The sequence below is a fragment of the Crocodylus porosus genome, unplaced genomic scaffold (genome assembly GCF_001723895.1).
Source record: "Crocodylus porosus isolate Cpor-Errol unplaced genomic scaffold, CroPor_comp1, whole genome shotgun sequence".
Classification (NCBI taxonomy): domain Eukaryota; kingdom Metazoa; phylum Chordata; order Crocodylia; family Crocodylidae; genus Crocodylus; species Crocodylus porosus.
Genome location: NW_017728947.1, coordinates 73,189,159 through 73,205,779, shown reverse-complemented (window position 1 = coordinate 73,205,779; position 16,621 = coordinate 73,189,159). Strand labels below are relative to the sequence as shown.

Sequence of the window (16,621 nt, the reverse complement as noted above, 5' to 3'; positions counted from 1 at the left end):
GAGGGGCACCCTGCAGGGGAAGGAATCTGGGTTCTCTCTTCCAGCAGCTGCCCTGGCTGGGTTGCAGCACATCACTGCTTGGTTGGAGGGTGGAGGGGGGTAGGCTACAGAGGAAGAGCTCTGGGATCTCCCTCCAACAGCAGTCCCAGCCAGGCAGAGGTGTAGCCTGACCTGGCCAGGGCTGTTCCAGGGACACAGATTCTTAAACCCTTCCTCTGCAGCACAAATGAACTATTACCTATGTAAAGTAGCTATCAAGAAGGGCTGATCTAGGTTTCAACAAAAGGGCTACAGAAGCAATGGCAACAAGATGCACATTCAAAAAAATATCAGATTGGACTTTGTAGGCAAGTAGTATCATATGCTGAGATGCTAACTCTTCCAGTTAGCAAAATTTTATTATAAAATTTGCTGGAGGCACTTCTTCAAAACAAGTAGCCTGAACACAGAGACCCAACAAGTACTTACCTGTGTTACCAATCAAAATAGAAACTGCAGAAAGGTGAAGAAACAATGGACTTCATTTCCATATATCAGAAAATAGTCTTTCAGCAAGGTAATTTTTGGATTTTATAATCTTGGCTTTTAAAATATATACACCAAAAAAAATTCAACTTTGATAAAGAGCAAGAATGAATCATTTCCTTCCTAGGGCAAAGACTTGTATAACTATAGGCAACTGAAAAGGGTATATACTTTTCCTCTATTCCTTGGTGATATCAAATAGTCTGTCACTGAAAATCCATGAGAAAAAAAAGTGTTCAGTCTTTACGCTTAAAAGAATAGACTCCCATGAAAAATAAGGAGCAAATTTAATTCTGATAGGAAACCATGCCAGAGTGTTTTGCACATGATTCATTTAAAGCAGAGTAGATCTGCTGCATTAACTGAAAATGCATTTTTATCAGATCGCACACTGCTTTATAGATCCTTTATGGACAGAGAAGCTTGGATAATTAGGTACATAAAAGAGAAATATTGTTTTAAAGACATGCTGGGTTGTCATACACAAGTGTAAAAACCAACCGAACAAGAATAAGTCTATGATATGTATTACTAATGGGTATGTTACCTTACCCTTTAGTATACTGAACACATGCATACACTTCTAGAGCACAAAAATTATTATACTAAATCCTGTCCTTGTTGGCTCTCCCATTAGGAAAGGTCAGGTGGATTAGTGTGGGGACTAAATTAACTTCTTCAATCTAGATATAGTCATCCAGGCTGTGTTTGAAGCTGACTGGTTGAGCAACATAGGTAAGTTTCAAATGTCTGTATCTGTGACATACCTGCTGTTCCAAATAGAGGACATTAGTCACCCATGACAGGGCTATCCAACTTCGAAGTGGCCAAGAGGCACATCCCCTGTCAGAGTTCCACACCTGAAGGCCACACCAAGATAAGCCACAGGCCCCACAAGCCACAGGTAGCATGGACACCCCCTGTGCTACACTGCACAAGTGCCCCACTCTGCAGCTGCAGTGCATGCCCCTAGGCTTGCCCTCAGCTCCCTGTACCACACCACTCTAACCGCCCCCCACAAGGTGAGGGCAGGAGACAAAGCTGGAAGAGGTGGAGCCTGGAGACTGCTTGCTGTTACAGCTGGAGCAGTGTGGAGTGGCAGTGAGGAGGGAGCCTGGGGGCTGCAACTTAAATCCTCACTCAGGCATGCGGTCTGTGGGCTATCAGTTGAACAGCACTGACCTGTTGTATGAAGCTAGCACCTATCACAAATATTAAGTTAATTTAGCGTTACTCATTTCAAATACATCCTGGCAATGATCTCTCAAAATATTAAATGGGGACTGAACAGCTATACACAATAAAATGAGCAATAAGTGGTTCAGTTCAGTGTTGAAGAATGCTTGTAGGAGAATATGGGGAACTTATTATACCTGTTACCTATGTTATATCTGTGCTGCAGCCAAAACTGATTTGTTAACTTTTAGACCCATCCGTCCATGTCTTTCACAAAAACCCAATTTCTCTTTGATAAGAAAATGCATGCTTTTAAATTCTTCACACCTCATAAATGAGGAAGAGAGGAAAAAAAATCACAACATATTTAACCAGGAACAAAAACAAACCCTGCACTCAGTAAAATGGAGCTATTAAGCAATTTGTCTCCAATGCTAATCATTTATGCCAATTGACCAAGCACCATTTTTGTTAACATTTTTTGTTCATTTGCCTCTGTCCTGTTTGTACCCCTGAAACCAAGCATATATCCTACGCCAAACTCAGCTACATTTCAGCTACAAGAGTAGAAATGTCTATACACTTGATATTATTTATAAGTGGAAAAAGAACTCCAAATGCTAACATAACATTTGTATTTACTTTTGCAAAGTCAAACTAAAATTTGGAAAATAAGACCCAAACCCTTTTATAAATTGTTAAATGCTTTAATACCCTTGCATATATTATAAGTGCAGAAAGCAAAATTTTTGCATTCTACTCATGCAATGCTATTGAGCCCATGTCAATCACCACAGACTATAGTGTACAAAAATCATGTCCTGTTAAGCCCACACAGTAAATATTTCCCTATATGTCACTATCCTTCTAGTTAGAATTTTAGCCAACACTTTTGTTTTTGTTTGTTCAAAGAACCTCTTATACTTTCTCACTACACCTACTGTACACTTCATCACTTGAACACCTGCTGAACTAAACTTGTCTTGCCAGAATTTTTTTTTATATTATGCAATCTACATGCAGTCAATGGCAGGTCTTGGGTAGAATTTCTTCCATACCTTTCAACATAACCAACAGACAATTAAAGAAGAACGGAGTGTTCAGAACTATCTGCCAAATGTTAGTGAAGCAAGTTTAATCAAGTGATCTTTGACTAACCTTTCAGCAAAGATTGACTGTTTCAGGGCACTAGCAAAATGCTTAAAAATAAAACTTGGAAGACTAACTTTAAATACAGCTTCATGTAGACTATTTGGTTGTCAAAGTCAAATATGCAATCTGGGTCACACTTTCATAATACTTAAGGCTCAAGGTCAACTAATATTTAAGCATTTCCTCTGCATATATAAAACAAGTACCTGAATGAATGTAAAATCTAGCTTCATCTTTAAGAAAATTAAGTTGCATGCAGGAAATTTTGCTCCACTGTAGTCACTTGGAGTTTTTCATTTAATTTAAATTGAGTTAAGATTTCCCTCTACATGTATACAGGCACATGTCTATTTAGATATATGGGTTTTTCAAATATGCACATTATGCATGCAGGAAAAAATATGCAAGGTAGGTACTTATGTGCATGTTATCTTTCTCTGAGTTTATGTTCATTGACAGATGCTAGAAACACAGACTGTTAAAACAAGCAAAACATACCATCCTTGACAATTCTATAATATCAAATGCTCACAATCTGTCTATTCCAAGCTAATAAATGACTGCCACTTTTAAACTGACCAGCATATGCAGATTTTAAAGCGTGATGAAAAAATCTACCCACCCTGGTTTCATTTAGACAGTCTGGACTGCAATATTAAACTTGTTTTGAAATGGATGGTCATCTGAATGACAAACATTCTTTTTGGGAGGGGGTCTGAGGATGTAAAACCTGCATAGCAAAGGGGACACCCAGAATTCTCTTTTGGATGCTGTATAAGTTGGCAGCCCTATTGCCTAGGGCACACTGCTATGGATTTTTGCTGTTGTATGGAACTTCACAAAATGCTTTTGATCCATTTTATCTTGTAACTTAGCAAAGAAATGTTGCAATACGAAACACCAACAAAGATCTGAAAAACTTAAGCTGTGGATTACCATATTGTGTTCTCCTGCCATTCAATGCATCAGACAAAGGCAGTGGTGTTCAAAGTAGAAGAAGAAAAAGAGAAAAGAAACTGGCCACAGAAAGTGTTGAGCACAAAGTAAATAATATTCCTCCACATCTCTACTCTTTCATAGATTTGTTGTTAAAAGAGTTGCAGCAATTAGGCTTTTGTTAATTACCAGCTGTTGAAACAGATGTGTTGACTGTCCTTATTAGCCAACAGCTGGGACAGGAGAACAATTGATGCTCCCTAAAACCAACAGCCAGCTGCTTTGTAGTAATTATCTCCAATCAATAATACAGGTGATAAGGCAGTAAAAACCTTATGAGTTTCAATAACTAAGGCACTGTTACTGAATATCACTGGAATTTATGGTTAATTATAGAAAATGAGGAAAACAGTAAGTTGCTATGGCTGCCAATCTGTATTATGTCATAAAAGGAGCAAGAAACATACAAACTCTGAGGAATGCAAATAGAAACCGATACTTTAAATTTAACTTGCCATATTTCAAATGTCTCTGCCTATCTTCAAGGGCTATTCTCTCTCTCAGGTGGCTCTCTGTTTTTGTAGAACTGATGTCCTTGCCACATGTCTTTTCTTTACACTTCACTGTACATCATTTGAATTGGGGGGAAAAAGGAGGGAACTGTACCTGTAGCCAGTAGCAAACCTTGTTATACAATATATAATGACAGAGGTTTAGACCAACAGTTAGAGCAGGGGTCTGAGTCTCAGGAGACTTGGCTTGCAGTTCTAACACATCAATGACTCCTGACAAATCACTTAATTTTTCTTTGCTCAATTTTCCGCATCTCTGAAATAGAATAATAATGCTTATCTATTTTTTTACTTTAGTTGGCTATAAAAGTGCCACATTAAAGCAAAGTAACATTGTTACAGTTTTCTCTGTTATTCATGTATCCCAAAGATTATAAAAAGTACAGACCAGTTAGTAGAGTACTGCCATTCAAATTTTCCACTGTCAGGGCCACTACCACAATAAAAATATCTGAATGGATCATACTACCTCAACACAGATAGTCATATGGCTTTTATTTACTTTTGTGCCTGCTCTGCTTATATTTTCTTGTCTCCATATCCTATTAAAGTACATTAAAAAAGACAAGCAATGTAAAACAGAGATTTTAGACCATTTATATTAGCCAGGCAGTTCATCTGAGGCCAACAAAAGGCATGTCTACAAGAATCTACAACCATGTCTATTCACTAATTAGTCTGCACTTAAAGACACTGCCTTACTGAAAACAAGGATTAAGGCTGGCTGAATACTCGTCCTTTCATAGACCTCCCTTATGTCTCTGTTGGGTCATCATAAGCAGCTTGTTCACTCAGCTTTAAGTAGAGAAGCTTGACAATCAGTTCTGCACTCATCAATAGGCATTGTGGCAATTAAGAGGAAACACAGAATTTTTAAGAAACATGTTAAGAAACCAGCTAGCAAAAAGGTTTTATCCAAATGTATTTATAAAACCATACCATACTTTAGCTTCCCATATTAGTTACATTTAAAGAAAGAAGTATGTTAAGCTATTTGGGACAGAACACTGAAATAAACCTAAGTAATTTTTCTTCCTCCTCCTTTCTCCTCCAAAAGAAAAAAAAAATCTTATTATATGAAATCAAGACTCCCCGGACACAGTATTTGAACATTTATCATTACAGCTATTAATATGAATTCATTTCACACCATACAAGGAAAACCTGTGTAGAACTTGGATTTAGATATCAATTTTCTGTACTTCAAAAAATACCTAAAAATAGAAGTCACCACCCTCCCTCTTTCCCCTCCATGTACTTAGAGTTCCATTAGCAATTATAATACAATGCTATCCAAATAGGAGAGCCATAAACCACAGCAAACCACACAATCCTCCAAAACTAACTGATGATAGAACATTATGAAGAAAATAGTAGAGAAATAATGATAAGCACTCTTTCGTTACTGTTTTACAGATTACAAAAATCTCTGCTGAACTCTAAATTTCTCCCTTCCCCTACTTGCCTGGATTTTTAATCCCCTGCTGATTTTAACTCATACTCTATTCTCCTTTAGACAGTTCTAATTTTCACTTTCTACGGCAGAAATGAAATATTCTGTATTTTTTATGATAGGTAGTGAAAGCTTAAATTGGCACAAAGATCGCAAACATCTCACAGGGGGAAGGGAACCAGAAGTACCTGTTTTAAGTCACTGCTTTTTGGTCTTTCCTTCCCCTCCTACCCAGCTGCCTCTTCCCTATAGAATCCACCCTGACAGTGTTTTTTGCTTATCATATGGGTTTTCCTATTAGAAGACAAATTTTGGTTCTCAGCCTCCTGTTTGTAATCCATAAATGAACTGAGGGAGAGGAAAGGAGTGAATATGCTTAAATTATGGTCTGGCTCCACTTTGGTCTAGTAAGAAATTAGTAAAATCTAGATCATGCCATCTAGGCACAGATCTGAATAGTGGACAGCATGGTGCCTCTGTCACAAGGAAAGCTCAGGGAAGGTCTATGCTCATGAGTGGAAGATGCTTTTCGGTAAATTAGGTTAGATCTCCAGCTAAACATTAGTCAGTTTTAGTGGGAGTTTTACAGTGCAGCAACAGCAACAACAATGGTAACAGCAACAGAAATTGCTGTATTATGTGGAAACTCTTCAAATATCAGCAATATTAGCAGTGAAAAAGGAGGAATTGACTAGGAGCATTAAAGTTATTATAATTCTGCAGGGACAGAGAACATGACATTTTGAGGTGAGTGTGTACATATACTTGGGATGGCAGAAGCCTTGGCTGCCTAATATTCTAAGGCTGTATGATGCCTCACAAATGGGAATGATAAACCTAAATTCATGGATTTATGATTATTGGCAGTCTACTGCTGCAAAATAAATTTGTGAAACATACTCGAACAGTAACAAACCACATTGTAATACATCTTACTTGGCCACTAGCATTTACCTGAACTGAAGGCACCTGGATTTTAGCCTCATGGCCCTGCAACAGTACCATGGTGTACACTAATAGATCAGGAACACACACTCTTGACTTGGCTCATTGCATAATTAGGACAAGGCTTCTTAGCCTTAAGACAGACATAAAAAGATTTGAATTCATATCCAACAGGGCCACATTCTGTCTTCTGAGGCACTCATGTAATCCCACTGAATAAGGCTGAGAGCAGATTTAGCTCATTGAATTCATTCCAATACACTTTTATGTCTTAATCTTTAATCTTTACCTTGCTAATGAAACACATACATACTTCAGGGTATTACATATCATGATGATAACCCATTCTGTCCAAAGCTATAGTATGTCTTTGCAGTTTATTTTTAAAGAAAACAACTGTAGAAACAGTAAAAAGAGTTCCCTAATAAAATGTTAAAATTACGCTTGCTGGCTATAATAAATCCGTTCTGATATCTCATAAAATGTTAGTAAATGTTCCAATCAAGCTCTCAACAAAATTCACCTGGCAACAGCTGCACTGAAACAAAGTTACTGCAGCAACAAGTAACGTCACAGTGTTAATAATTGACATGAAAAGAATGAAAAGGTGAGCAAGGGATAAAGAGGACAAAGGAAAGATTTCAGTATAAATTTATCCTGGTAAGTAATGAATCAAAATTAAGACTGAAATAGTTTGCATATGTGTTATATTAAAAACTGGGGTAAATTTGATATCTTGGACTCTTGCAATCCATGAATGAATATCAGCATTCAACTTTATACATTTCTTTTCTAGAACTTGATTTGCAAAATCCAACAAACTAATCCCCTGATGATTTGAATCTACCTTCGTTTGTTTCCCTCAAGAAACTACAGAGAACACCAGAACAGTAGCTCCTGATGTTTGTTGTACCCAAGAAAAATGTATGGTTCAATTCCTGGTTCTACAGGTTAAAACAGGAATTAGTAGAGTGTTGGTAATGAATAAGTTTCTAGATTTACATATATCTATCAAAAGGTCACTCCCTTTTGAGGAAGGAACTATATCCTAGTGACACTGTTTGGATGGAGTTGATTCACATGACTAAATTATCAACAGCCTTGGGTGGATTCTGCTATTGTATTAATATCCATGACTACCTTTGCTGGAGGCACCACAGCAAAGAAGCCTTAAACAAAATAAAGTTAAGAGAGAAAAAAAAGACAGTGAAATAAAGGCTTGATCCTTCAATAAATACTATGTTTTCTACTACTATCCACAATATGACTAGCACACAGTTCTTGTATACAAGCTTAAAATATCAGTGCTTCCATTTAAATTACTGGTATTTCATACCCTGCTATTATCATAACATTGACAGAAATTATATTTACTGTAGATTATCACTTCATTTCTGAATTTTCTACAAAACATGTACATTAAACAAACAATCAAATGTACTTCAAAGGCTCAACTCATAACAGTGAGGGTTTGTAAATTTAAGTGCCTAATTTGTTCTTTTTCAATGAAGTTAGCAGTCACCTATCCCACCCTCTTAATTCTGACTTTTTATACAATTATCGAAATGTCATAAATTCTATTCAAACAGATTGGATTCTTAGACTGTATTAAAAAACACTCTTTTACACCTTTCAAAGTGCACATAAAATACTGACTTTCTTCCTGACTCTTAAAGATTTATCATTATAGGCTGTAGGGAGACTGCATATTATTAAAAGTTAATTGTTTTTCAAAATATAATGCAGATTTAATGCTAAGTTATGAACCTCCCACACCTACTAAAAGTTGAATAGCAACTGTCAAAATACATTAAACAAATATATTTATAATTTACTGTGGACTGGAAACGGGACTGCCATAATTACTGGTCATTAATGAGGTTATTAGTAGAAATTTTCCACAAATATTTATTATTATTTTATGCTACAATAAACTATACATAGTGGCATTATTTCAGTTATTTCTATCTGTTATTCTTCCAGTGTCTGACATTAATTTAAATAAACATGTTTTATTGTAGAAACTCAGTTTCTTTATTTTTAATCCGCTTAAACACGGCACTATTAAAACACTAAGCACTTTCTAAAATAAATAACTGTTGAATAGTGTACCAACAAAAACCTTCTCATTTTTACAGCATCAAACTCCATGAGACAGGAGGCCATATTTTGTTACCTATTAGGTGGGTAAGTAGGCTTAGGTGCCTAAGTGTAGTTCTATGCCACCCTACTTAAGTCTATGAAAAACTGTTAATACAGGAGGTAGAAAGTCCTTCTTCTCCTTGCTGCTTTTTACATGATTCAGTCTTAAGGGTCAGGTGATGGTGTATTACAAACATAAATATGAACTTTCAGGGACTTGAATAGGGTGGCACAGAATCACACTTAGGCACCTAAATCCACTTAGATTGTCCAATAGGTAGAAGTGAATCTCACCCTGGTAGCCAGTCCTGGAAAAAGGCTGGCTCAAACAACTGGTTATAGGGCAGAACATTTCACTGCTAAATAACCATTCATTTGACTGAGTTCCCAGCAGGTCCTACTGCTTCCCTCTCCCCTCCCACACTCTTCTCTTACAATCTTTAATACTAATTTATATTAAGCATCTAAATTTTAGAATATCCTCAATCCTCTCTAAATAACAAAGCTTGACACTAATGTTTGCTTATAATAATCATTATCAGTCTTGTCATTTAAGGTTTAGGTTGGGAAACTTGTTGCTGCAAACACTGAAACTGACAGTTAGCATCTACAATAAGCTTCACCACTAAGAAAAACCACAGTAAGTAAACATTGATTGGTAAATACAAAGTACACTTGACAATACAATGATCTTGCATATTGTTGCTACAGCAGTGAGTCAAGTGACTTTTTAACAAAACAGGGTTTTTCATATTACATAGAAGCTTTCCAGTGGCTCAAATGATGTAATATAACCTTCAGTTTAACATGACCCTCTATACACTCTCTTATCCTATACACAAATGTTGAGATTAATTATTCCACTGCAAAAAATGACCAACAACTACTCTTGCTAGAACCACAAAATTAACTCTTTCAGTCATCTATATGGATTTTAAAAACCTTCCCTGGCACTATACATTTTAGCACAGTAATCTAGATTTAATGTTTTTTTTATTTTACAAAGAAGGCTATTTTATCACAATCATTAGTACTTTTGGACCTAACACTTTAAAGAAAAAGGGAGCATAATGCTAAGGAAATCTGTTTCAAGGTTAGGATAATCTGCTAAATGTGTTTCATATAGACTAATATTAGTTGCAATTGAAATAACGAAAAAATTAAACATACTACTGGATTTCCAAGCAGCATACTTATTGCATTCGTTTCATTTTAAAATCAGAACCCCTTTTGATGACTTTTTAAACAATGTTTAAATAGAAATTTATTGAATATAACTGATCCCAAGAACGCCTGGGGTCATTCAAAATGGAATGCTATTCTTTATTAATGAGGATAATCTCCTTATCACTGTTACAAGTATATCACATTCTGGTGGACAGAAGTGGTTCTTGTCAGAAGCAGATGAAGATTTGGGCTAAATTCTGTATCTCAGTACAGGATGACTGAAGCTCTGTTTCTGAGACCTGATTTCCAATATACTTTGCAGTATTGATACTAGGAAAAAAAAATATAGACATGAGTTAACACCAAAATATATATGTTGTTTTAGAGTTATGAGTGACTGGAAGCACATATCTTGAACATGCAAAGAACAGTGTGCTTAGCAGAACTCAGGAGGGGATACTGGCGGAGGTCTATTACAGCCCATGAATTAACTCACCATATAGGATGCCTTTCTCCTTAAGCACCTTTCTGTAAGTGATATAGAGGACTTCAACTTGAGTGACATATGCCAATTGTAAAACATCACTATATGTTGTTAAAAAAAAGGAAAAAAACCATACATTTCTAAAATAGGGTACATCCAACAGAAGTGAACTCTTTTTGGAACTCATTTTTGATGCATTAAGAGAACTGAATCACTGCATTTTAAGGTGGTAGGTATCTAGACAGAAGTAAGCCTACCCTGACTCATTCGGTATGAAGAAAGAAACAGTCCTACCCAGTTATCTTTGGTTTTTCAGGTCTAATTTCCTAAATATGGGAGGAAAAAAACTGCATTGAAGAAATGTGAATGAAAATAGGGAGTTCTTTAAGACGAATGTATTATATGGCCAAAAAGCTATTACTTAATAACCCAGGAAAACAACAACGTTAGGAAAAAACTCAGTGTAAAAGTAGAGGCAACAATTGGAAATGAAAAGCAATATATTAAGTAATAAAAAACCTACAATAGATAGTAATAGCTAGAAGTTATGAAATGTATTAAATTGATACGGGAAGCTAAAGCCAGCTGGGAAAAACCCACTGTTGGTAGGGCTCAAGACAGTAAAGCTTTTTAAAGTACCTTAAGTGGAACAACCACAGCAACATACCAGCAATATGACAATCCCATTACTAGATGGAGAGAATGTAATAATTATGAAAAAAAGGAAGACTTGTTCATTAAATATTTTTGCTTAGTATTTAAAAAGAAGCAGTTGTTGTGCTTTATCAAAATGATGCATTTTCTAGTCCATTAATAATGAAGGAGGATGTTAAACAGCATTTAGTTAAAGCAGTGATTCTCAACCAACGTCTCACAGCACTCTGGGATCTTTGAGATCCTTTCAAGGGTGCTGTGGGGTGCCATACAATGTTAGCACTGTTAGGTTAGCAAACATAATTCACAAGATAAACCCAGAGATTTCAAATAGGAATCAATAGTGTCAAAGATTCTGACCTGTTGTGGTCTGAGTTCTTTTCAACAGAAGAACTGCTCTATTATTTTTCTGTTGTCAAAAAATGAGTGAAAACTAAGAGCTGTCATTTCTGAGGGGAGCCTCAAATCTAAAAAGGTTAAGGCTCTTCTACCAAAAGGATAAATATTCTTAAAACAGCAGACCTGGATAACTTTCAGCCAAGTGTACAAAAAGAACTGATTGAGATAATTGGTTTGTTGATACTCACTCTTAATGAATTTAGCATGTCAGAGAAACTCCAAATGACTGGAAGAGTATTTATATTGTGCAAATATTAAAAAAAGACAAATAGGATGATCCATAAAACTCTAGACCAGTAAACCTGATATCAATCCCAGGCAAAATAATGGCAAATGAATATGGGATTAATAAATTTAGAATTAAAGAGCAGGAATATAAGCCTAGCCAGGTAACATTTAAAAAATATCCCTGTCAAAGAAATCCAATTTCATTCTTTAATGAGATTACCAGTTTGGTTGACAAACGTGCAAATGGAATATTCGTAGATCCAGATCCTATTTCACTTAGGTGACAAAGCTTTATCTTATTCCTGAAAAACTCTTAACAAAAAGAGCCAGGTCTTCCTTTTCCTTGCTGCTTCTTGTGAATTAGTTTTAAGATAAGCATGAAAACATTACAAAAGTACATTTTTGTATGGACTTGAGTGGGTAGAATACGAGTGTACTAAGGTATCTAATAGAAGGGATACATTCTGCCTTTCAAACTTTTGTACGGTGTTTGATTTAGCAAAGCATGCAGACTCAAAATTAGCACTGTACAATAAAAATAAAATACACATTATTGGAATAGTCTAACTGACAGACCTCCAAAAAGCCATTTTCCAGAGAAAATCATTATGGAAAAGGGATGTCTCTGTAGGGCTTTCAATCTTTTCCTAAACATTTTGGAAGTAAATATAAAATTACTTTTCAGGTCCAATTTCCTAAATATGGGAGGAAAAAAACTGCATTGAAGAAATGTGAATGAAAATAGGGATAACATTTGCCAATTTTTGAATCATCCACAAATAACAATGAGGACAGAGCATTTGGATAACTCTGTAAGCCAAGACTATTCAAACAAAACATATCTTAATGCAGCCAAACACAGTGTTATACAACTAGGAACAAGGGACGCAAGCCATACCTGCAGGGGGAGTCTACCTTGGAAATCAGTAACTGAAAAATATCTTGGGGGTAACATTGGATGAAGAATGGAACATGAAGTGTCAATGTTATGCTGTGGCAGAAAGGACAAATCCAGTTGTTAGAAGTATAAACGGAGGAGTACTGAGAATGCTAAGGAGGTGATTTTACCGCCAAAGACACCTTGGTGAGATGGATACCAGAACACTGACTGCAAAGTGTTCTGATGTCCTTATTTTGAAAAAGATGCTGAAAAATTGAACACAGAACAAAAAAGAGGTGCTCACATGATCTGACTCCTAGATAAAAAGAAAGACCTAATGAGCTTACTCTGTTTAACTTAAAAAAGAAAGTAAATGGATTATGATGTTTATGCATCTTCATGAGGAGAAAATTGGATACAATAGGGCCCTTTAATCTAGTGGAGGGAGCATTACTAGAACCAATAGCTGAAGTCAGACAAATTCAAATGAGAAAGAAGGCACATGTAGTGACGATTATAAACCAGTGGAACAAACCATACTAGGAAGCGGAAGACTCTACCATTTTTTGGAGTGTGTTTACATTGCGTTCCCAGGGAAGGATACTCAAAAGCATGTGATGCAGACAGCTCAAATAGTCACCTCAAACTCTATGAAGCTATGAAAGCCAGCTCTAAGATGTCACAAATTCACCATCCAAACATGTGGACACTTTTGATCTTAATCTCTTTGAGCCTTATTTTCCCATCTGCAAGATGGGGATAATAATACACTTTTGTTTAACAGGGATATTGTGAACATAAATGATTATGAAGCCCTCAGATTATACAGCATTGAGTGCTATAGAACAATCTATGAGGTAATTAATAATTTCTGTCTTCAGAACAGGGCTGGAATAGTGTGCAGAAGATAAAGCATGGATCCACACACCGAACAGTGAGGATAAAACAAAATATTGTAAGCACTATCTATCCTGTAGATTGCGTGGTGCAAGAATGCTGTGGAACAATTAGCACATGATCATTTAGTTAAAGACTTTACTATAAATATATATTCCTAAGGAACCCTAAAAAAGGTTGCCTTGTTAACCTGGCATTCCCTAACTTTTGATTGCTTGACTTTTCAATCAAAAGTTTGACTTTGACTTTTAACCTAAACAATTAGTTTGCACATTACATATATAGATATATAAACACTGATATATACATACACAATAAGTATAGCTTGATTCAATATCCTGTTTGCTTTAGAAAACATCCTTGTCCTGAAACAAAGACTGTTTTCTCATTCTGTCCTATATTTCTCAAATCCCCTGCTGTTTCAGCCCTGGGGAGCCTTCAGGGGCCACCACCACACTTGTCTTGCTCTACCCACTTTCCAGTAGTTCAGTGCCTTGCTCAGCCAGCCCTGCTCAGCCCCGGGGGAGGTAGCAGAGTGGGTCTGGATTGGGCCGCAGACACAAAGCCCTTCCCAGCCAGCTGCAGCTCCATGACAGCCCAGCCTGGCACACACGGGAGGCAGGTGGCTGGGCAGTGGCACAGAGGCTATGGTGCTGCAGCTGTGGGCAGGTGCCTTGGCAGCCAGGGCCGGCTCAGAGGCTCAAGCTGGGGCCACAGGATCTGCGTGCCGGATTGCTCCTGGCTCCCAGGGCTCAGCCTGGCAGCCCTGGGTGAGGTGAGCAGATGCTGGCCTCTCTGGCCATGCCCCCTGCCACATGAGCAGCCAAGAGGGCAGAAAGCTGGGGAGACCCTGGCTGGGGCCCCCATACCCATGCCCAGGAGCAGAGACAGAGGAATTTAATTCCCTTCTCTGCCCCCTCTTCACCTGAGGTTGCTGCCCATCCCAGCTCTGGCCAGGCTCCACAAGCAGCCAGCAAGGCAGAAAGCCAGGTGGGGTCCCTGTGCCAGTGGGACAGAGGGGAGACAGGGGAGTTTAGCCCCCTCCTTGTTCCTCTTCACAGTGTCTGGCCATGCCCCACACCCAGGACCAGCCTGGCAAGGGCTGCTTTCCTTTTCAGGCACACCCCAGCTGGGGTCCTTGCAGGCCAGGGTGGGGGTTTAAAAACCTCCCCAGTCATACTTAGCAGCCTGTCAGGGCTATCCACTGCCTACATGCCCCAGGCTGCCATTTTGCCCACCCATGGTTTATATATTAAAAAAGCAAAAGGCACAGACTTGAATTTGATAAGGAACTATGAAAACCTTCCTGTATGCTAACATCATCACTTGAAATGCAGCTTAAAAGAAGCAATCTAGAGAAATGAGTGAAGTTCTTACTCCTTTTAACATATTTACAATTACAGTTGCTTTACCTGATACTTTATTTAAAGACAGAAAGATAAAAACAAAGGAACAATCAATTTAAACACTGGCTTCACATGAAAGGGTATATGTAATCCATTGGGAACAAGGATATCCCTAAAAAGCTGTAATACATATCATAAACCCACTGCTTGCTTAGTATATGCTTTAAGCCATTTTCTACCCCATGCCTCTTTGTGTTCATATGTGAGAGTGTAAAGAGCTGAGTAGGTGACCCACATAGGACCCTTGAAGTTCATAGTCCATGTTTCACTGAAGACACCTAGAAGTAGGAATGCAAGACAGTGTAAATTGTAAGGTTTACATTGCCTATAACTTGAGTTAGTAACTGTTCCTTCTTTAAAAGATAACATCACAGAAAAACAAGACTGGAAGGGACCTCAGGGTGTCATTTAATTCAGTTCCCAACACAAGAAAGAATATTCTTGTCTAAATTATCCCTGCAAGTGTTTTGTACTTAAAAACTTCCAGTGACAGAGATTCCACAGCTTCTCTAGGTAAGTTGTTCCAGGTCTTGCCTATCCTCATAGTTAAAAAGTTCCAATCTAAATTTCCTTTGTTGAAATTTAAGTCCATTAGATCTTGCTCACCCTTCTATAGTCACTTAGAACAGCCAATCACCATTCTCCTTATTATAACACTAGTTTTTGTATGTGGACACTGTTATCAATCTTCCCCTGACCTCCACTGTTTGCCTCCCAAGTCTTCTCTTCTGCAGACTAAATATCAATTCTTCCACTTTTTCTTCCTAAGCTGCATTTTCTAGACACTTGGGCTACTTGCAGACATGGGGAAAAAAAGGCTTTACCAGAACTAGTGCATTAGTTCGACCTGGCTCTGCAGCATCTGTATAGACTGAGTGCTTCAGTGGGGCTTTTTGGTGTTTTGGTGTCAAAAAGCACCACTAAAGCACCGGATCCATACAGACGCTGCAGAGCTGGGTTGAACTAATGCGCTGCCTCTTCTGGGCATGTGCTGGGTCTGGCACAGGAACATGCCAAGTTTAAAGTAAAGTGCTTTTTTTTCACATCTGCAAGCAACCTTAGTTGATTTTCTTACTCTCCTCTGGATTTGTCCAGGCCTTTCTTAAAGCATGATGCTAAAAAATGGATAAAGTACTCTACGTGAGGCCTCAGCAGTGCTGAAGAGAGCAGAAGAATCACTTCCCATGACTTGCACCTGACTCTCCTGTTAATGCTGTTAGAGCAACAATATTATCCTAAAGACTCATATTCAGCTTGCAGTCAACTATAACCAACAGGTCCTTTTTTGCAATACTGAACCCTAACCAGTTATTCCCCACTTTGCATTTGATTGTCCTAAGTGCAGTACTTTGCTTCGGTCCTTATAGCATTTCATCAGATTTATTCGGTCTTTTTTTTATAATTTATCAAGATAACTCTGAATCCTGATCCTCTGATTCAGTAGTGCTCATGATTTTGGCCCCGTGAAACAGATGAATGGCATGGGACCAGTCTGAAATAGGGCTCCAGGGGCCCCACACTGCCCCTTCATGCTGGGATCAAGCCTGTACCACCTTGCATTCCCAATCTAGTGCACAGGGCCTGGCCTGCAGAGCTCCCCATATA

At 37.8% G+C, this 16,621-nt stretch overlaps 1 protein-coding gene and 1 long non-coding RNA gene across 4 annotated transcripts in view; one reads left to right on the top strand and one right to left on the bottom strand.

Annotated features, from left to right (window-relative positions):
* Positions 1–16,621, bottom strand: part of MIPOL1 (mirror-image polydactyly 1) — a 277,415-nt gene that overhangs the window by 98,368 nt on the left and 162,426 nt on the right. The window lies entirely within an intron of this gene.
* Positions 7,296–16,621, top strand: part of LOC109321215 — a 15,650-nt gene continuing 6,324 nt past the window's right edge. The window contains exon 1 of the long non-coding RNA XR_002103997.1: positions 7,296–7,419. This is a non-coding gene — a long non-coding RNA (uncharacterized LOC109321215). The remainder of the gene's footprint in view (positions 7,420–16,621) is intronic.